The sequence below is a fragment of the Python bivittatus genome, unplaced genomic scaffold (genome assembly GCF_059951505.1).
Source record: "Python bivittatus isolate LINGU-HERP-01145 unplaced genomic scaffold, Pbiv_v1 ctg000850_np1212, whole genome shotgun sequence".
NCBI classification, from domain to species: domain Eukaryota; kingdom Metazoa; phylum Chordata; class Lepidosauria; order Squamata; family Pythonidae; genus Python; species Python bivittatus.
This window is the reverse complement of record NW_028277112.1, coordinates 57,634,012-57,657,034: the sequence shown is the minus strand read 5'-3', so window position 1 is coordinate 57,657,034 and position 23,023 is coordinate 57,634,012. Positions and strand designations below refer to the sequence as shown.

Here is a 23,023-nt window from a genome sequence, read left to right as displayed (position 1 = left end):
GCAGGAAAGGTCATGGGAGTATGTAACTAGGAAATGCTGTTTCCTTTTCTGTGCAGGAGATTAAAATGCAACTGGGTTTGGTTCTTTTAAAGTTTTGATTTGTTGCTGTTAACCCGATTGAATTATAACATCATCCAGCTTTCCTTGAATCTACACTGAAAATGATTTATTTTAGCTGCCTTACCTTCAGAATCTAGTGGCCCCACGTATGAGTTTCCCAGACTCTACTAGAAGATTCTAATGTAACATTTAGAAAGCATTGTTTTTTGTCAGATCACTGAAGTTTTAGAATACTGCTGACAGTATAACAAAAGCCCTAAGCTAGAATAATTACTGGTCTGAATAATTACACAGCAGCTTCTATGATCTTGGAAGGTCTTCCTTTCCTTCCTTCCTTCCTTCCTTCCTTTCTCTTTTGTTGCTTGGAAACTGTGAATTGCTCTTGAAATAAATGGTTGGAGAAGTGAGTGTTGCTTCTCAGGTTGGCTGCTTTACAAAAAAATAATGTATAAACACCTGGCTGCAGTCATGCCATTTTCTATCGTCTTAGGAACATATGAAGCTTAGGCTTTCCCATCATGTTCTACCTAGTCCTTTTAGATGGAAATGCCAGAAACCTAATTTGAGACTTTCTACATGCAAACTAGGTGCTCTAACTTCATGTAAGTGCGATCAGGATGATAGCATGATTTCAATCTTGCATCTGCTGAGATTTATTGAGGGCTCCCAAAGGCTGTAAGCATTAGAGAGTGCAACACTTTGGATTTGATTCTATAAAGGTTCTTTAGAGCATGTGTGTTTAAGGCCCTAACAGAGTGTCAACATTTATGTTATTGTACAAGGATGCTACCCAAAGCAAAGCTTTCCTAGTTGGAGTTCTAACTGTATGCATGTTGTAGGTTTATCTTGGTTTCATGGCATTTCACCCAATTAATAGGGTTTTTCTCAAACACATCTTTTTGAACTGAGTATAAGAGATGAATTTAAGACATTTAGTCTGTATGACCAAGATCATGCTTATAAAACATTCCTAAGTATCGTGCGTAACTTTTCACATCTGTTTCATTTGTGGTGAAATTAATCTTATAAATAATCATTAGAAGGTTTTTTAAAGCCTACAAATCTGCATTTTAAAACTTAAATTGTGAATATAGCAAACAAGCCTATTGTGGAATTAGAATTGTTTTGCTTTGTTGGGTGGCCTGCACCAGGATTTGCCGCTACATAATGTGCGAAGCCATAGTTATTGCAGAGAAGCAGGCAACAATTGACATCTGATGTTTTGCTTTAAGTCCTTGGATTTTTGGAAGTTAAATGACCGTAAAAGGAGTGGCCCTCTGTGTGTGGCCCCAACTGGGCCATTAGAATGGGTAGTGAAAACCCTGATGCAATTGCCACATGGCTGGGAGGACCCTAATAGAGCAATTACAGTAATAACTGTGTCTGTCTAGGGCAGTCAACTCCCCCTCCCCCTCCCCAGATGTAACAAATGCCAGCCTAACTATGAAGCTGTTAGGTAAATTATTCCATTCCTGGATCCTTAGATTGCAGTTAATCCCTGTAATGCTGTACTCCTATCCATGAAAATAGCCCTTATCTTAAACCACAGCCTTTGGCTGCAGCAGCAGCTGTTGTCAGCCCTAATTGAGATTGCTAGTGGAGCAGGAGCAAGAGTTGCAATGGCTGCAATGCTTGGAACCACAATTTAACGATACAGTCTCCTCCCGGGCATCGTAGAACATACGTGGTTCTGGCTTAACCACTTCTAGCCTGAGTACATTGCCTGTCACTAATATAGTTCTGTTTTCTGTATCCAAAACTCTGCCTCTCACCCCATAACCACTTCAGTTATAATGAATATTGTCATTTTAACTAAAGTTAAACTTTCTTAAGAGACCCAATTAACGCATCAGGCTAAAAACCAGGAGAGTTCTAGTCCCACCTTAGGCACGAAGCCAGCTGGGAGAACTTGGGCCAGTCACTCTCTCTCAGTCCTAGGAGGCAGGCAATGGCAACCCACTTCCAAAAAACCTTGCCAAGAAAATGCAGGGACTAGTCCAGGCATGCCACTGACTCAAAGGCACCAACCCCCTCCCCCTTTCTTAATGGTGCATGCAACATCCATGTACTACAGGTTGAAGTAGCATTGGAAAGTTTTACCACTTGATTTCTACTTTTAAGTGCTGTTAAAAACACAGCAACCAGAATTACTGAATTGCTATTCTCCTTGGACATTATGGCTGTGGATGCTGGGAGTCCTCCAGCATACCTGCAGGATACAGTATTGGGAAAACTAGTATATAGCTGCTGTGATATAAGTGAACTTTTAAAAGGATAATGTAAAACAAATTGCCTGCTCATAAACTAAGAGAACTATAGCCATAGATTTCCCAATATTCCTATGACCACTTCTGTGAATATTATGGAACATATGTTTTTAGATTTTAACTTCCAACGACAGTGTGAAAATAACTGTATTTTAATTGTGCTAAGAGAAACATAGGGAACTCTCCCTGATCATGCTTTATATACATTATAGGATCTAGATCTGGTTTAAGTTTTAATCACTGTGGAATTGAAAATGAACAAACAGAATTATCCTTCTCTGTTTTTCTTGCACTGCTATTTGGTACTTTAAAAAGTGAGCTGCAGGTATTTAGTTCAATGGAGAAAAACTGGTAACTGTATCCAGGCCACACAGTAGCACAAGCTGGTACTTAATCATTCATTTATTAGTGCTAGGTTATTTGTGCCTGAAAGGCAAATGGTAAGAAACGGTGTCACTCTGTCTCAATGGAGCACACTGAAGATGAATTAGACAAGGGTAATGGCTTTTCCTTGTATTTATCATACATCTACTTTGAGCTGAAGTACCAGCAGCTGTTCCTCTCCCAGCTTGGAAGTAGTCGTTTTGATTTTCCTTTTGATATCTTATAACTATATTTTTTTAATAAATTGATGTTTTCAGACTTAAAGATAACTAATATGAATTGGCAAAACAAAGTCCCATCTGTAATCTTAAGCATATTCGTTGTACTGTGTATAAAAACAATTTCTTACTATGGCATGGCGGAAAAATGAGTTGCCAGTATAAACGTATAATTTTTCTTGTCTTTGGTTTGCTAGTGGAATGTTGCTCCAACAGGGTCAAAACTTCTCCGTGTTAAAGGTCTGGGTTTATGTCTTCCATGCATCCTGTTTTGTTCCAGAAAAGAATGGCTTTTTACTGACAAAAATTTCACATGAAGTTATCCCACACTGGTCTGGAATCTCGTTGAGTTTCACAAGTTTAGCAAGGTTCAGAGGGGGGATTTCTCAAGGGACGCTCTAGGATGTGAGAAATGGTGTTGGTGATCTAGAGTTTAGTGACTTTGTTCTGTACAGACATTCCAGGCACAGTGGTGGTCTAAGATGTTTCATTCATATAGACATACCCATTAAGCTTGGTAAAAATATTCTTAAATACTGATATTTCTCCTCACATGGTGAGTAAACCCCACATGCCTCTTCAAGCCCTGTTGAAATGCTTGTTTTATATAAGGTGCTAAGCCCATTGTAGTTTCATGTGTAAGATTATATAGTGAAGTTACAAGAGCATGGTTTGCATACTGTGTAAAGCGAGCCTCTATAAAGCAGAGTGGTAGGTTAAAGCTCCTCCCTGTTACTCTCTTCAAAGCCAGTATTTGTTTCCAGCACATTTGCATAAGTCTTGGATTAGCAGTGAAAACCATGTGTTGTTTTCCTAGTCAGCAGCTGGTTTTCCTGGTTGGCTGTTTTGAACTAAAGTCTAAGACTCCCAAAGTTCCTTTCTATGTCTAGTTTAAGTCCTGTTGCACCTCCATTTTGGTTTTGGTTTTGTTTATCAGTCTGGAAGCCAAGGAATCCTTTGAAGGTATAAATCTGGCCTGGGGGCACCAGCTCTTGGGGAATAGTTGATGACTCTAGAAATACTTCATAGATATTCCAAGTTTTTATTCAGTTGATTCCTTCCCCCAGAGGTCTCTTATACAAACTACAAGTATTGCTCTTCTTTAAAACTTTTTTTTTTTTTTTTTGGTAAGGATAAGACAGGGGAGGGGAACATAAGGCACAAAGAATACTGCTCCAGAAACATTAAATTAGAAACTGGAAAAAAAAAACTTGTTCTGCAGAGCTGAATTTTTTTAACAGGCTTCTTCATATTATATGTTACTTTTCCCCAGTATATCCTGAAAGGGGCCACTTCCTGGTTTTCTTTTATCTTAAAAGGGAAATGGACACAACTAAATACAGTATCTTTGTTTTTTAGTTTTTCTGGGGAAAGTCCAACAGGTTCTTTTCCTCTTCATTTTCATTCACAATGGCCTGGTCTGCAAATGTTAATAGTAAAACTGTGTTTTAGTTCTGCCAGGATAAGACGCAATGAACGTTGCACTCAAAAGTTTCCAACTCTCTGGTTCATCCTTAACTAGAACGTTGGAAGCCTCTAATTATTATACACTGTAATTTCCCATCTACATTGTGGCCATCTGCATTGTGAGTACTCTGCTTCTTGTAACCTAACCCATTCCCTTTAGCACTGGGACTGGATATGACAGGATCTATTGGAGGGAGTAAGTATACAGTGAAAATGTTGCCGTGAATGATATTCTGTAAACCATGTTAGGCAACAAAAGATAATTATGCTGTGTTTAATTTTGCTTGAGCTGGTGCAGTTTGAAATGGCTGCTCCTATTTTCATAATGGTATAGAGGTAAAGATTCCCTTGAATTAAACTGAACTCCTGGTGATTATATAGATGGGTCTGTGTAATTTTTTTTTTTTATCAACAAAACAGAAGTGATCTACTATTGCTTTTTTCTAAATTGGTTTTTACGTCCCATCTTAGCCTATAATCTTAGGATTTTCATGTGATCTCCGATCCAAGTACTAACCAAGTCTGATCTTACTTAGCTTTTTGACATCTACCAGAGTTGGGTAGATCTGCCATTTGCTGCAAGTCATAGTAATTTGCTGAGTATTTTAAAAATGCTTCAGTCAGAATCTAGGTCATTCTCTTTTATTACAGCTCCATCATGAATTTATTGCATTCCGGGTGGTATCATTGCAGAATTCCTGGACTTCAAGATTGTTTGTACTTGCTGTGCTTTTAATGCAAGTTTCCCTGGGGTATTGGGATTGTCCAGTTCTAATAAAGTCTGATCTAGCATTCATAAATGAAAGGAAATAACAAATTGATGAAGACTCAGGCAATTCCAACAGTTAGCTACTAGTCAGATAAAAAGCATCATAACTACATGTGAGAAGACTGTCTCAAATTCTGAAGCTGAAACTACCTTCTTATGTATCTGGGAGCACACAACACATTGACTAGAGGTGGTTTGCTTGGTTTTAGCTAGGGTAAAAGATTGGAAAAACACTTCTTGCCCTGGTAAAGTTTTAAAAAACGTATGTGTTTTTGAAGCAAATCCTAGTTTTAACGTTGGTGATATAAGTAATAAGTGCAGAAGTCAAAAGTAGTTTGGCAAGAGTATTGTTTTAGGTTTGTTTTTTTTTAGAAATGGAAAAGAAATTCCTAAAAACCCAATCCATCTCCCAGTATGTTGGTAATTGTCTCTAGCATCACTAAGTATCAAGCCTAAAAGCAAGTCAGCTTGCTCACATCCTGTTTTCTAAATTAAAAGATGTGTTTAGTGATATGTGAGTTCTTATTTAAAAAGGGATTGTAAGTAAAACAACGTCATGTGAATTATAAATAATAAAAATGTGCATTTTCCTTTTTAACATCAGTTGTTTGTAGTTTAAGGCAGGAAGTGGAAAGGGAAAGGCTCTGCCTTAGTGAACTATCCAGTTGTTGATAAGGTCTTGTTCTTTATGACTTCATACATTCCTTCAGAGAAATGAAGTTGAAAGAGCTACCCTTCTACACAGCTGCTGTGAAGTTAGTTTGGCTAATTGCCCTTCCCTCCCTCTTTTTCTTAAAACAAGGCTGGATAGTTCACTCATGTGCCCTAGGAGTTCTACACAGTACTTACAGAAATCTGTTTTTTCTATATGAAGTTTTCATTTAATTTTGCTAATTATCCTTTCTTGGCAAGTGGGTTTTTTTTATTATTGAAATTGCATTTTTCATTCTTGGGATTTTTTATTTTTTTTTGGAGAGCAGGATATAAATGATCTGTGTTTGAATTCACTCTGTGGTTATTGTTTTAAGATAATTTCATCTGAAAAATTAGACATAGTAGCAGGTGGAGCCAATTATATAGATGGCTAAGGCTTCTTGTAAAGGAGTCTAAATGGATGGATACAATCATGTACTGTAGTGCTTATCAGATTCCTGGGACTTAGTTTTCTTTCCTACATCAGAACAAAATGCTAATAATATAGATTTTCATGAATTATTAACATAATGCTGCTTATTTCCACTGAAATCAAAAATACTTGCTCCTCTTGTAGTAGCAAATTATGAATATAAAGAGCTGTAGGCTAGGAATGTCTTATAAGCAATTTTATACACACACATGTGGAACATTATAAAGCAGTACATAGAGGCTTCTTTATAGCTGTTTCTGCATTCCTAAATTGTTTGTCTTGTGACAATAGAGTTCAAGATCTGCAAATCCTCAGGAAAAGGCAAGTGTTCCAAAAAATAACAGTCCATAAAGAACCACATTGTGAAGTCTACTTTTCTTCCTTTTTACGTTCTAATTTTTTTCAGAATTATTATTTACAGTTTTCCATAATGAGACACGTAACAGGAAGATTTGGTTAACCTCCTGGCTTGCTTCTGTGAAGTTGAGGAAAAAGAAGTGAAGCAACTGTATGAAGATGCGTATGTGTTCATATTTCTCTTCAACCATCCGGGATTTGATTATATAAACATTGTTCTTACGTTTGAACTGCATTAGCTATGATTTGTCTATATTATACAATTTGACATCTGAACTGGAATCTGCTTTATAAATTCTGGTTAACACTTTAACCTCGGTGCTCATATAATGGTAACCTAACTATGATTAATAAGAACGTAGAAGAAGGGATGATAAACACATGAGCTCTGAGGGTACAATGTGATTAAGAGAAAAGCTTTTGGTTGAGAGCTGCCCAGAGTTTGATATAAGATGGGCAGCTATATAAATGTCATTCATTCATAAATGCTTTTAAGTCTATACCAGGACTGATGAAATGCACTAAATTACATAAATAGAAGTTTGTACGGGGTCATAAGAGTGTTTGCCCTTTGGATCAGGGAATTTCCTTGTGAACTCATGAGTTTTTACTTCACAGTGGCAAAATGCCTTTTATGTTTGTGCTAATTATGACTGAGTTTCTAATTCAGTAATTATCTGACAGGCAATTAGATCAACCGAGCCCAGCTTTCTAAGTACCTTTGGATGTGTTGACCTTGTAGCTCCAACATGACATGTTGGTCTTGTTTGTTGGGAATTTGGGGAGAATGCAGTCCCAATGCATGTGAAGAGTCCCATATGGGGGAAGGCTGATTTAACTTACTCCTATTTAGCATCCTGTTCTTAATATTACTTTTGTTTGTAGCATGCATGGAGAGGTAATGGTTTCCTTTTGCCTTAAAAGGAGATGGGTGAGTCAAGATATTGCAACAGCTGCATGTTGTTCTGGATGAATAGCAGAAATGGGAAGTACTTCAGACTCTTCATTCCATGCATAGCAGTGCTTGCCGGTGGCAATGGCCAGCAGATGGGAATGGCCAGCAGGCATTTAGCAACCTGACCACAAAGTTAGAGAATTTCTCCCACCACCAGTGCTATCTGAGCTTCCACTTTATATAAATAAAGCATAAATGGGTGATCCATAGTCTAAACTGCTGTATCTTTGGACAGTGTTTTGGACACTTTTAAAACAGGGAGGCAAACAGCTTCATATCTCTGCTGTAATCAGTATGCTTCTGGCCCATGAAATTGCTATTACCTAGTCATCGCTTTAAGGTTTTTTTTATTAATTTTTTTTAATTACAAAAAGAAAACAATACATAAAAGTGCTTTAACATAAAAGTGAAAAAATACCAAAAAAAGTTAATATCATTATAATAGTACACAGTTCCAATTCTATGTATACTTATCTAATACAAATATTATTCAAGTACATATATATTTCTAATAGAGTTATATGACTGTCCTGTTCTTGTTTTTTAACCCAGTGTATTTTGTATAATTGAGTCCCATATTTCATTACACTTGTCCACACACAGTCTTTGTCTATAGGGAATCTGCTCATAAGTGGCAAGTGCAATCAGGTCTTCAATCCAGTGAGTGAATGGGGCCATACATTTATCTTTCCAATGTTGCAATATCAGTCTTTTAGCCACAGTAAGGGCACAGAGAATCCCTTTATGTTGTCCAGTTGTCAAGTTCCATGTACTAGGTATATATGTATTGTCGAAGGCTTTCACGGCCGGCATACGATGGCTGGTGTGGGTCTTCCGGGCTGTGTGGCCGTGTTCTGGAAGTTTTGTTTCCTAACGTTTCGCCAGCATCTGTGACCGGCATTTTCAGAGAGCAGGAGCACAGACAGGAGCAGTTCTCTCTGTGCCCAGGATGAGGTGACCCTTTTGTGGGTATTTATAGAGATCTGGTGGGGGGGGGATTGGGATGTGTAAGCAGCTCACACAATGAACATACTAATCACCCCCAGCAGCCACTTGTTAACAACTCAATAGAAGAAAAAGCCCTGCCTAATCCCCAGGAAGATACACACGTATTTTGACACCAAAACAAGCAGCCACTTGTTAACCCAAACCCCCCACCCCCCCACACCCCCTAACCCCCCACCACACACTCCCAATCCCCCCAGATCTCTATAAATACCCACAAAAGGGTCACATCACTCTGGGCACAGAGAGAACTGCTCCTGCCTGTGTGCTCCTGCTCTCTGAAGATGCCGGTCACAGATGCTGGCGAAACGTTAGGAAACAGAACTTCCAGAACACGGCCACACAGCCCGGAAGACCCACACCAGCCATACTAGGTATATACTTTAAAAGAATATTATCCTCTGAAAATATTAGCTTTTGCCACACAATCGTATTTATACTTCCCAAAACTTAATAATTATAGGACATTGTAAAAACATAGTCATCACTTTAAGTTGACATTGCAGCCATACAGTCTTGGAACTCATGAAGTAAAAATACAATTAATTTCAACATTTTGCCAGTCATGCAAAAATTCTGTAAAAGGCAACAGATGCACAAGTTAGCATAGAGTATTCTTTAAGCTTAAGACCGTAACTTTTCTATTTCTTAAGCAAATGGTTGCTAGCTGATTATACTTATCAAACTATTTCTTTACAGAATCATCTTTGGAAAAGTAAATTCATACTTTATTATTACAGCTGATACTTAGTACACACACAAAAAAAGAGTGGGGGAAATAAGCATCACATGAATTTGCTGTGAGCTACACAGACATTTTTAAGCAAGGCTGAACAAGAATAGTATTGTATGCATGTTGTGTGTGACATTTGTGCTTGAAATACAGCACTGGGAATCATATTAGGAACTATTTGGGCCCTTCATAATACATTTAGGGAGGCTTTCTGGATTAGTCCATCATTGGTTTGACTGCCTAGCAGTTCCAGCTTTTGCCAGCAACTATGTTAGATGTATTTTTAGTGGTTGTTTAATTGTACACTTTATTTTTCTTCTATTACTGTAGTTCTATTTTTACTGTAAAGTTGTTCTGGGAAACTTTTTATTGAAGGGCAGGATATAAATAACAATAATACTGTTTGTTTACTTAGGGCACAGTTTAAGAAATTTATCCAGTTGCAGATATTTTCTGTTATGGCCAAACATTCCTGTCTGCAGAAGGTTTAGGGTACAAGATGGTTGGGAACAATAACCATTGAATTCTGTTTTCTGAAAAAAATATATAAAGCTGTGCAGGTAACTTATACTCTGTCCCACCCCGTTTTCCAATCCCCTAAGTGATTAAAAAAAATCTCAGCTACATGGCTAGATTTGGATATAATTATTTTGGTTCATATGGAAAGTGATAATTGCTAAGAAGTACAGTGAGGGTCCCTAGCAAATTTTTGGTTTTTCTTTCATTGGGTTAAATGTTTTCTTTCCAAAGGGAATAGGGCCTAAAGAAGCACATTTTAAAAGTACTGCTTTATGTATTCATTTGAAGAGAGCATGCGATTCATCTGAAATCTAGATCACAAGGCAAAGTGAGGTAATAACACTATACATGGGTTCACTGTAGCTTTGACCTTAGGTTGCAAAGGTCAAAGCTACAGTGGCAGAAACAAAAAGAGGAGGGGAAAATCCATTGTTTTTGTGAAATATTATGGGAATGAGAAAAAGGAGAATATAACCAATCTATTTGCCGTCAAATCAGAGTGACCCTTGTGTCCTGTCCTTCAGTGAGTGCAGCAAACAGAGTGTCTCGGAGAGACCTTGAGGATTAAGAGAGAGCCATAGCTTTACCATTCACTGTACTTGTTTCCCAATCTCTAAGTCATAGTAGGTATGTGGTCATGATTTTTGAGCAGTACTAGCTGGTCTCTTAATGATCAGTTTATTTTACAGAAAAAAATAAGAGTTAACCCTTTATACTTCTACCTCAACATCTCAAATCACTTACTGTGCAGGCCGGAAGGAGCATCAACATTCCTTACAAGCATCCATAACCTATCTGAATTTTGGCATAGATTTTCCTAATCATAAGGATTATTACTGCTGGTTTTTTAAATTATACCCCGAAATAGGAAAGCTACGGACAGCTGGATGCCTATGCGTCGATTTCTGTGAAATTTGTCCCGTTTTATCCCGTTACAAAGAGTTAGCTTTTTTTGGTAGTTTAATCCCTTCCCACTGGATAGGAAAAAAGAAGTTACCAACTTCAGCAGCAGTGTTTTCTCCTTCTAGACCAGTGTTGTCCAAACTTGGCCACTTTAAGATGAGTGGACTTCAACTCCCGGAATGGAGTTGAAGTCCATGGCTGGCTGGGGAATTCTGAGAGTTGAAGTCCACTCATCTTAAAGTGGCTAAGTTTGGACAACGCTGGTCTAGACTATGGGGAAATGGTGCTATGTTTTCCAAACCACATCAGGTCCAGGCATCAAGAACAGATGGTCTGTAAGCATTGCTAAAAATGTATCTATTTATTCTTACTTATATAGCACTTTCCATCTGGAGATATCTGTGTAGCTTTTCATACTTACAAATTACATTGACTAGACTGTATTAAAACAGAAACACATTTGCAACAAAACCAAGCCAGCACAGATGGAAACAATTTCATGTATCTTGTTTCTGTTCCATCTGCCTCTCTCCTACTCTTAGGTGTAGGATACTTAGATTGTCCTGAGGTGTGGGAATGTAGAGCCCCGCTAGAAAAGTTGCTGGTAGCATCCTGTCTCTTCTATGAAATATTTCTAAAATCTCCTTTGTCTGAGGCTGTGCCTAGCAGCAACCTCCCTAATTAAACAACTGCTTTAAAGTTATCAACAGCACAATGCTCCTGATTATGTTGCAAATCCTTTTTTCTGTATTATAAGATCAATTCTAAATAGAATTGAAAGCGTATAGGCTTCATCTATAATCCTGTGGGCAGTCACCTTAACCAGAGGGAAATCCTGGTTCAAAAATACATATGCCTGTAAGGAGTGAGATTGATAACTCCAGTAGTGGATCGTTATCTAAGGACACTTCTTTGGTTCCACGCCTTGGTAATCATATTCTGTCATTTTCGTTGAGTAGTTGAACTGATTTCAGCATGGCTGTGATGCCAGGTCAAATTGTAAAATTTCCATTTTCTCATTTGTAACTCTGGAACATCATGGGACCTGGGTGAGGGGAACTATTTTTCCATTCACAAGAAGTATTGCCATTGAATTCTAGCTTGGGGGCCCTCCCTGCACAAGTGTTTGTTGATCCCACAATGAGACTGTTCCCATGTTGTCTTTCTTATGCAGCCAATTTGATGTTCTTATTTTCATGCAGTTCTAGTTGCAAAGCTTCCAAGTTGTGATTTAAATGTCTAGAATCGGTGAGCCTTGTGGGCAAATGTCTCCCAGTTTGCAGGAATTCTTGCCTTGCCTGGTTTTCAGCTATCTAAATTCAAAGCTGTCTCATACATTTCATAGGCAGCCTTATCAGCAAACCTAACCTTGAAATGTATAGTAAATTTCCAGTCAGTTTCACTTTTTTTTTTAAACTTGCCTGGTTTGATTTCCCTCTCTATGTAAGGAATGTACATCAAACTCTTGACTCACACCACTCTCTTGACTTAAGTAAGCCCATTACTGCTCCTATACAAACATGTACATGTATAGAGTCTCTATGCTGTAACATCTCATATCATCATCTCAGAATTGTTAGAAATGTCCAAGCAAATGCATACAGAATTAATTTAAAATGTGAGGGGGGTGGGGGAGGAGGCAGTCTGTGCCCTCTCTCTGTGTGAAGCATGGACCAGAAGATTTTTGTTACGCTAGGAACAAAAGTTGCTATAATTCAGAGGATAAAACACTGACTGAATTATATTTTTGCACTCTGATGTTGAGAGGGAATGCTAACTGAATCATGGAATTCTTACTTGATTTATTTGCCAAAAATGAATATGATCACATACAGTGGTACCTCTAGTTACGAACTTAATCCATTCCGTGACTCTGGTTGCAACTCGAGTTGGTCGCAACTCGAGGTAAATTTTCCCATAAGGTTCAGTGTAAATACGGTTAATCTGTTCCACCCTCCCAATTTGGTCGCACCACGAGGCAAATTTCCCCCATAAGGTTCAATGTAAATACATACGGTTAAACAGTTCTGAAACATATGCATTTTATTTTTAAACCACAAAAACATGAAAATAGTCGAGATGGTCGACTTTGCCATCTTGTACTCCAAGGCCAGATCAGTCACACGAATACCACGATCATGCTTTTCTATAATGTCCTTCTTAAGTTCGATCGTCACTTTTTTCTTCAAAGCCTTATTCTTGCCAAGCCTGCTCTGCATTTTCTTTGGAGCCATGCTGACAAGCACACCAAACACCTTCCAAACGCCACAAAACACACCACAAGCCTCACCGAACGTCTCCTTGCTACTGCGATCTCGCCCACAGGAAGCCACAACCGCATGGCCGCAGGGAAAATGGCCGCGGATCCGGTTCGTAACTCGAGGTGGAGTTCGCAAGTCAAGGTAAATTTTTGGGGCCGGAGCTGGTCGTATCTCAAAAAATTCGTAAGGAGGGGTGTTCGTAACTCGAGGTACCACTGTAGCTAGTTTCCAAAAGCTCTGGAGGGAATAGAGAGTGGAACGGATGCTATGAGGAAGTGTCCTTTGTCAGCCCAAATGTTAATGGTGAGCCTTGTTGCCACTTCCCATCGCCTGTCACTCTGTATGGTCACCTTGAGCCCTCATGCGCTGCAGATCCTTGGACTTTGGCCCTGCGGTCCAGTCTTACCTGTACCACTGAAAGGATGGTAGAATAAAATAATTATAAATATATGCATATGGGCTTATTTATAAAAGGTTTGGGGGCACTAATCTCTCTATAGTCTCAACCCACTCCTTTGCTCTTGGATTACTTGAGCAGAGTCAGTAAATGAAACCTTGTCCATGGAGTCTTACACTGCTAGACTAGAATACGGAACTTTTCCTCCTGCATAAGTAATTGTTGCTTTAGATTAGTCAAGGGAAAACAGCAACAGTCCCTTTTCATGGAGTCTAGAGTAATTTCCTCCTCTAAATATTTAATTTTCTCCTTCATCTGATCAAGCATTTCCCCTTAGTATTAACTAGGATTAATACAAAGCTCCATGAACACTATTGTTGCTGTATACATAAATCCTATTTAATAATAAGTCATTTAATAAATAATTTAAAAGTATTCACAGTAGGTTCTCCATAGTACAGTTAGATTGGTGTGAAGACAGCTGGGGAGATTCAGTTATAAAGATTCTTCAGAGAAGAGAGCTTGAGATTGCCAGTGATAGTAATTTTTATGTCTGTATGCTCTCTGCGAATATGTGAATGTAAATTAGATTTTAAAAATATCTTGTGTTGTTTCCTGATTTTTTTAACCTCAGAAATGAGGTTAAATGAGAAAGAGAAACCACCTCTCTTTTCCTCCAATTCTGCCATACTAAATTAAAAGCTTTATTTTCTAGTTTTCATTACGTACAGTTTACTACTACACCCTCGTATACATTTTATTATTTTGTGTAAAAACTAGAATCACTGGATACTTTTTTTTAAATAAATGAATAAAATAAAAAGGAAGGCTTAAACAATTTGCTTAATATTCTTATAGTTAATATTCCTATAGTTTGTTGAAGGAAACTATTTAACTTGGGTGAAAGCTGGGCAGTGTCAGAGAGATCACAGTTAATTTAGTTTGTTGAATTCACAGGAAATGGTAAGACTTGGCTAATTTAAAAAATTATAATGGAAATTTATTATTTTCTTACAGCCATGCTACAAGGGTAGGGAGAAAGATGAATGTGCAAGTCAGGAGTTTGCTTGACAAGCAATGGCTTATTGTGACATTGAAACTAGCCATACTGTACATTGTCAAAACCACAGCCCCAAGAAGATGGGGTTTGAGAGGTTGTCATCCTATTTTTCACTAATTGAATTTGAGCTAAGCTCATCCCAGAAAGAAAGTTCCTTAGTGAATTATTTATTCAGTGCCTCTGAGTGCAAATGTGGTGCATGTTACTCCTGTTTGTAACTGAAGCACAAGAGGCTGTTGAGAAACGTAACTTCCAAAATTATCCCTGATTAGTATTCCCAATGAATGCTAACCTACAAAGCAGAGATTTGGTGTGCCTTTCATCTTTTGTTATACCTGGTAAAATTGCCAAAGATGTTTAGATACACAACACCATGGCAGATTCTCTACCTGTCAATGGAACAAGTTTCAAGGGTAAGATGTTAATTTTCTTTATAGTCTGTTTTCTTAATTTAAAATGTTGACATGTACCTTTTGGGGGGTAGGGACTGTAAAAGTTGGATAGATGGAAACAATTTTTATTAGACTGTTTTACATGTAAAATAAGTATTAGAACTATAGACAAATACTTATTTTAAATGTGAAAATACTGGTGTTGACGTGAGACTGTTCCTGTCAATTTCAAATGAAAGAAGAAATAAATGAGAAAAGTTAGGGGGAGGATCCACGCATTGCAATTGAGTGCTAAGCACCAGATTAACTGCATCCCCAAGTTCATTAAGTTATTCATAGAAGTGAATTTTCATTTACTTGGGACAAAGTTATTCTGTTCTTGCATGGGCACTGAGAATCTAACTCCTCCTCTGGTTTGTATAACTTCACCTTTTAATCTGCACCAACCCATTCAGAGTTCTGTCTTTGGTTCACAAGGGCAGGAAGCCTTTTCTCCGATAAGAAGCACATTCTCTTAATCTTTTGTGGGCAACATGCCAATAGTGAACAAGGCTGGAATTGGCAATGAATAGGGCCAGTGCCCATCACTGGGCAGGTCCAGAGCCACTTCACATGTGCCCCCCCCCCACTATATCTACAGTCTTTCATACGTATACAAGCAAGAACACCGCCCATCCATTTCTCTTCGTAATCTCATCCATTGATCTTCATGCATATGTAAGTACATACACCATTCATCCATTATGCATTTTCTTTGTTTAGCTGATTCATCCTATTCATTTTTAAATCAATTTATTATCTTCCAAATTGATACATAGCTTGAATATAATTGAAAATCAAATTCTCTCCAGAATATTTCTCATCCTGATTCTTTGACTTAATATATTTTCCCCATGCTTATTTTGCATCCACCATCTTATCTGTTGGTTCATATACAAGTCCCTGCTCTTTTTCTTGTAGCTTTCTGGAAAGGAAGGGGGCAGCCATTTAACTCATGACTTTATCAACTTCTTGCTCTGCTGCTTCTCTAAAACACTGTTTTGGAGGGGGAAAGAATGGGGGTAGGCAGGAAGTTGGTGCTGGAAAGTTTGGGCTGAAAAGGTGGACCTTGTCAAAAAGGCTTCAGAGCCACGACTTTAATGGCTTAGGCTGCACTGAGAGAGAAGTTGGGTTTACACACTGCACTAAACAATGTTTTTGTTTTTAGTTTAGCATATTAAATCCAGCTTTTGTGAATTATAACCATGGTTTATATTTTAACATGATTTCCTATTCCAGACAGTTGGGGTTTATTCAGTAAATCATGGTTGAGCAAACCACAGCTTGATATGTGTGAACTTGGTAGACATGTTTAAAGCAGGTTAGTTTTTCCACAAGGAAGAGCTTCATTCGCAAAGCAGATGTAACTTTCTTCATCAAGATGACAATATACTACGTATTTGTTTTGGAGGGTGCACTGTGTCATCTTGCAATCCTAGATTGTTACTTGCAGTAATAAAGTAACTTCTGAATATGCACAGAAATCTCTTCTGATTATTGGAACTACTGGAGAAAGGGATGAAGTACAGCAATGCAGCCATTTCTGCCTTAGAAGCAAGAATGCCATATTGCTTCACAAAACAGTTTTAAAGACATTCTCTGCCCTGCAACCATTGTTGGAGCATCCATTTGAAGATTTGAGCAGCTCTTGAACTTACATAGAGGCTCTTAACAAAGCATGCCCTTCCCACACCTTTTATCTTTTCCACTAGTGTTCTCTCTGGCTAGCACCACCCATGTTCTTCCGGTCTTCCTATTGCAGCCAACTCTAGTCTGAAGTAGTCAAGGAAAAGCTGGTTTGGTTTTGAACAGGATGAAGAGGATGCAGAATGTTGAGACTAAACAGTGGTATGGATTATGGGATGGGATGCAGAGAGACAACAGGGCCAAGAAGAAGAGGCAAGACTGCTCTGAAAGATGAGGGGAGGTGGGGCGAGAGAGATAGGAAGACCATGCTTTGTCAAGAGCTACTATATAAGCTGAAGGGTTCTACACATTAAAATCCAGGGAAACTAGAGGCAAGAAAACATCCTTTTAATGTTCTTGAATCTTACGAAAAATGGTTTAGACATAATGATATATTTAATGTATTCTGAAAGTTTACTCAGCCCAACATACATTACAAGCTTGCTTACGGGGATACTTACCCCCACACACACAGCTGTTTGTTTCTGAGCTTCTTAATGAATGAATTTGAGTCCAGCTAACAAACATGAATGTGCAAAAATCAGTTCTATATGTATCTATCCATAGAATTAATACAATAAAGGAAATATTTAATTTTCACCATTGCTTGGCCTTTATTTATAGGGGTTTTTTTTAATGTCCTCCTCAAAGTAACAATGAGTTACTATTTTGAATGCCTATGTCTGCAAGGATAATTCTCCTTTCTAAACATAATAGTTAAATATATAAATTAAGGGATTACTTGGATCTGGGCAATCTCTTTTTCTTGCTGTATGTTTTCTACGCGGAATTCTTCAAAGTGGAAATTTAATTGCATAAGACCATCTTAATTCACAGTTCCTGGACATTAAATAAATATAAAGTGTCACTCTAATAAAGGGCTTAAATGTTTTTAAATTTCTGGTCAATGTATTGATCAGCTGTAAATTTTAGAAGCCGCATATAATTTATGGCTGATAAATATATTAACTTAGATTTCACAATTTATAGAAAAAGAATCCTACTGTTTGAAACATTATGCTTCATTGGATCAGTAGCTGAAAGATTACAAATAGAATGTTACAACAATACCAAGAGTTCATACTGTCCAGAGTATCCATCAGGAAATAATCTTGACTAATTAGCCCCACAACAATGGATGATTTGTATTGGACTGATACTTCTTTTTTGGTGATTTAAAACAAAACAACCTACGTCTGCCCTCAGATATTCGAATGATACCACGAGGAATCCAAATGCTCTAACTTTAGTTTAGGGTTGGTTTGTTTTTTAAATGCTCTGGAATAGCAAGAATAGCACAACATCTGGGCAAGATGTCTACCTCGATTATACAGACAGCAGTATCCAACAAGTAAACAAGTTTCCTAGATCCTACGTGCATATTTTACACCCATAAACAGCCCATGAAATAGCAGAAACGTAAAGCAGTTCTTCACTTTGAGGGACAATATGAATTTCCGTACTTTAGCTTGAAGAATTATATTAAGGCTCCGCAAAGGTTAATGTTATTGTAAAATAGAAATATCCCGCCGCTCTCAAAATATAGGCCTGTAATTCATAGATGAGGAGCTTGAGGCCTCAGAGCCCCAAGGATCTCAGCCTTGGAGTTCTGCCCAAACAGAATTGGCACATTTGGGTCACGTGGTTTTGCACGATACTGAAGTAGGAAACCATAGGGTGAAGACTTAAGAAAGGGGTAGCCTAGGTTAAAAAAAACCCTGAAATTCTCTTCTAAGAGGGAAAATGTAGCAAATCCTGGCTTCACCCACTTTATGCCATCACCCTGGGTGCTGTGTCCTTTGTCTGCACCCAAAGTGCAGTCCCTGACTAGAAATTAGGAGACTTGGGGGGGGAGGTTTTTAAAAAAATGGGGAAAGAAACACCATTTTTGCCTCAGGTCTCCCCCACCCATTTAAAAAAAAAAAAAGAATAATTCTGGAAAAAGTAAGAAAGATTTCAGTGAAATATTTTCTGCAACATTATATAGCGTTCATATATTGGTGCCCTTCATTCCCCCATGTTTCCTATTAATTGGAAGAGTTTTATTTAAAATATTGGAGCACTAGAGATTTTTCAAAAAAAAATCCTGAAAAAATCGTTTTTCCCCAGCTTCAAATTTTCTGGAAATGTTACATCTCTATTTCTGAGAACCAAAAGGTTACCTGTCTCTGTTTTAATCATATGCAAATAATTTAGGGAGACGTTTCGTTATACATAGTGAGGTTTCTTAGTAAACAACTATGGGATATTCATTTAATCATATCAATTCTTCCCTTCCCTTTTATTTTAGAATCTTTTTTAAACTCTTCTTTTTTTTAAGTAAACAATCATGGGATTGTATAGTACATTTATTTATAACTGTCCTGTTGATAAACTAAGCAGTTTTTGCTGCAGTGATTTTGAGAATACCCTGAACTATATTTTAAGGAAACGAATCTGGCATATTTCTACCATTGCATAATCAGTGGGTTAGCTGCATGGTAAACACATGAAATCTTTGGGACCAGAAACATTTGTTTTAGCTTATGAAATCAGATTAAAGGCATATAGTTTTAGAACTTTCTTTGTCGTTATGCGTGCTTTTAGTAAACTAACCAAAGAAAAATCTAGTTGGACAATATTTTAACTGTATCATTAGTTATGATAGTTTCCATCATAAAATTTAGTTTCAGTTATTTAATTTACTGAAGATATGACCTCTTTTTTTTTTCCTTCCTTTTTTACAAGAGCAGTGGTGAGGTTTTTCATTTTCCTGTTTATACAAACTCAAATTATATATGATAGATGTGCTGGTGAATTATAGGATGTTTGTTCTATATAAACTGTGGATGAGGTATCCAGTACAGTAGATCTTGGATTTGATTGTCACTCCAGCAGGAAACTGAAGATGCTAATAACATAACTTCTTAATTGTTAATGATAAATAAGTTTTTTTTTCCCTTATAGTGAAAAAGCTAACAGCTAAATTAGTCATATCTTTTCCTAGTCTCACTTAAAATACCCACCTTTGGAAGTGGTTAAAAAACCAACCCTGTAAGATTTCAGTAAGAGTATGGTATAATTGTTAAGATGTTGGACTAGGATTACAAAGATCTGGGTTCAAGTTTGTGCTCAGCTGTGGTAACTCAGCTGTGGGTGACTTGGGTTCAGTCATTCTTTCCACCCAACCTACCTCACAGGTGTATTTTGTAGAGATAAAAGGAGGAGAGATCCATAATGCCTTGAGCTCCTATAAAAAAAGGTGGGTATCAAATTAGAGAAATATGTAGTACTTTTCATTTGCTTTGCAATGTAAGATTATTGTGTAGCCTGTATATCCAAGAGCCTCATCTAAATATTTGGTCAAGTGCAGATTGTATGGTTGTGGAAGATGTGCTTTTCCTGTCCTGTTGGTGTTTTCTTTATTTCAGCGGAGTATTTTAAAATATTAGTTATAGACCTAAATGTGTAATCTACAGTTACTGATGTGTCCCTTTACTTATCCCAAAACATTAAGAGCCAACATGTTAATATAATCACCAGAGCAAATACTAGTGGGTAAACAAAAGAATACACACAGGTCTGTTTATATAATGATTACGTTCAGCAGCAGCAGGAGCAACCAAATTGGTTTAAAAAAAAAAAATTAGCTGTCCTATATCCAGTGATAGCAGAATGGTGTACAAAAGATTACAAAGAGGCCCTATCTTAAAATACAATAAAAACTAAAGACTACAATTCTAAAGCAATTTAAAAGGCAATAAAGTGTTCAGATTAGTTTTGCAGCAAACCACTATTTTAGCCTGACCTCCATGTTTCTTGCAAAGATCCCTAAATTGGGCACCATGATAGAAATCTCTCTCCTATATAGTAGTATATATGAAACATGGCTTTGAGGACAGTCTCTCCAGCAGATGCCAATTTCATTAGTTTTCAGATGGTAGTCATCCTAATAGCCCCCTATCTTTATGGAAGACAATTAATTAAAAACAATTGAAAATGCTTTTTATCTTCATTTCTGCTAAGTGCTTCATGGTTACTGCTCTGACCATGATCGGTCTCCTAATGGAGGAGATATATTTTCAGTCTTTAGATACAGATGCTCAATATTGGATGGTAAAGCAGGCCATCCCCAATGGATATGCACACAAACAATGCAAAGCTTTCCCACATTGCCCTGGATATGCAGGATCTCCCTCCCCACCAGCTTGTCACTTAGCTCCTCAGCTGACTTACAGAAAGCTCTTAAGGGTCACAGCTTGTTTTCTATACATAGGGAATTCACAGCCTGATATTTAGGAGATATTTGGGAAAACAACAGGCACCTGCAAATTCCTCAGCTAACTTGGGAAAAGAACAGCCGGCTTACCAGTTCACAGAAACGCTGTTCGTAACAAAAGATAAACTGGGTTCTGAAGGGAAAATAATCCATTACAGAAATTACTGTAACCATATCCCACTCCCTTTCAGAAGATCTGGTTAAAGGAAACGCTGTGACAATCTGTCAAGCTGTCAGTTGAGCCAGCTTGATAATAGGTAACTGCTAGTACTCTGATTTGGGCTTAAACAGCCCTGGATTAACTATTAAGCAAAATAAACACATGCTTAGGGCAACCAGGGAAGGGGAACACCCCAGAATTTTTCACCATGGTGTGATCGATCCCTTAACTCCTTCATTGCCACACTCGACTTTAGCAGAATTTTGTGTAATTGTCCTTACCCGCCATGTTCAACTTTAATCTGCATTATTTAAAAAATGCTTTCCTTGGCATGGTGAGTGACTAAAGTTTAAAGGTTTGGTTTCAAGGTGTCAGACATCACATTTGTTTCCATCTCATGGAATGAGAGTTTCGCTTCCATCGAGGGGCGCCATTGTTGGGCTGTGCTTAGGGCATCAGTTGGCTTTAATCTGGCCCTGTTCCTAAGTGACCGTGCCCTTTTCATCTCTCCAACTACTATTATTGGTTTTATGTGGAACTGCCTTGAAGACAACCTGGAAGTTGTAGGTGGCACAGAAATATATCTGCCTACTTGCTGGCTGACCAACACTAGCCAATTCAACTTCCAAGAATTGCACTGGTTGCCAGTAGGCTTCAGGAGAGTTTGCAACAGGGGGATCTGCTAAAGCTAGCCAAGGCTCTCCTGGCCAGGACTCCCAACTGCTTGTTCCAGCAGGAGTTCTCAGTCCAGAAGAATCCCCGTTTTGTGGACCAGCTCCTTCAGGGGAAGTGCAATCTCCCGCAGAGCTGTAAATGGCACATCCGTAGAGCCAGCGGGCTTGTATGCCAGCAGTAACTCTAACTTCTTGGGATTCAGTCACAGTCTGTCTTGCCCAGCCAGCCCCTCGTAGTCTCCAGGCCCTGGGTCAGGACTTCCACAGCATCTGCTGCTCGGGCTGGAGTAGAGATATAAATCTGGGAGATTGTAGTAATGATTCCAGTAAGGTTTTTACAACAAGTAGTTTGCGTATTTTTAATTAGAGGGCTGGGTATCTGGATATAAGTAGTTTTTACTTGTGGAAGTTCCTTTTTCAGATAGCATAGAGACTTATTTACAGAAGAGAAAACTTTCTTTCCTCATCACCCCCATCTTCCATAACTACTGCAGAGAGTTAAGGATTCTCCAATCTTCTTTGTTTTTATTTTATTTGTTTTTATTCATGTAGAAATCTCTTGATTTCCTGTGGTATTTAATTGACTTCAGGCACATAAGAGGATTAACTGTAACTGTACATAACTCATGTTATATTATGCTCAATTGTTTGCCCCAGAAATGCCATAAGGGTTAAACATTTGGGGGGTTTCGTGTCAGAAAATGAGCTACACATTCAACACTGAAAATTTAACATTTTCTTTTGTTCTTGTCTGAGTTTTATTTATAGCTCGGGGATTTTGCATAGTTGGCTTTGCTAGATATACTGTATATTACATTATTGAAGCGCACTGCATGATATGAGATTAGCAGTAAACTTTTCATAGAAATTGAACGCTTATGTTACCCAGGAATGGATGTGTAACTAAATTTGAAATGAAACCACTTTTTTTTAATTAGGCATAATTCCAAAACATATTAACAGAAATTATCACAATTTACTAAGATTCATGTTCATGGCCACAAGGATAAACTTATCACAATACTGGAAAAGAGATATGTTACCAATCATGTCAGACTGGGAACTTAAACTTGGAGAATATGCAGTAATGGCAGCATGCATTCATAACAAAAGTTTAACTAAATATAAGCAAGAATGGCTTCCATATATATTATATATTATGCTGCAAGGCAAATTTAAGTATTTAGAGTATAGTTTTTAAGGGGAAAAAAACTAACTGAAATCAGAAATATATAAGAAGTTTAAATGTTTATAAATATTGTATATCAGTCAGAGTACAACCAAGGGGAAATTAGAAACTATTTATTTATAATGTTTTTAGTAGCTTTCTTTC

At 37.8% G+C, this 23,023-nt stretch overlaps 1 protein-coding gene and 1 long non-coding RNA gene across 10 annotated transcripts in view; one reads left to right on the top strand and one right to left on the bottom strand.

Moving 5' to 3' along the window:
- The window catches only part of PALM2AKAP2 (PALM2 and AKAP2 fusion), a 245,073-nt gene that overhangs the window by 176,902 nt on the left and 45,148 nt on the right, over positions 1-23,023 (top strand). The gene's annotated exons all lie outside the window — the stretch shown is intronic.
- Positions 11,020-21,107, bottom strand: LOC112540681 (uncharacterized). Its single transcript, XR_003084754.2, has 3 exons — positions 20,947-21,107; positions 19,771-19,827; positions 11,020-13,438 (listed from the first exon to the last, which is right to left on the bottom strand). It is a non-coding gene; the product is annotated as an uncharacterized LOC112540681 (long non-coding RNA).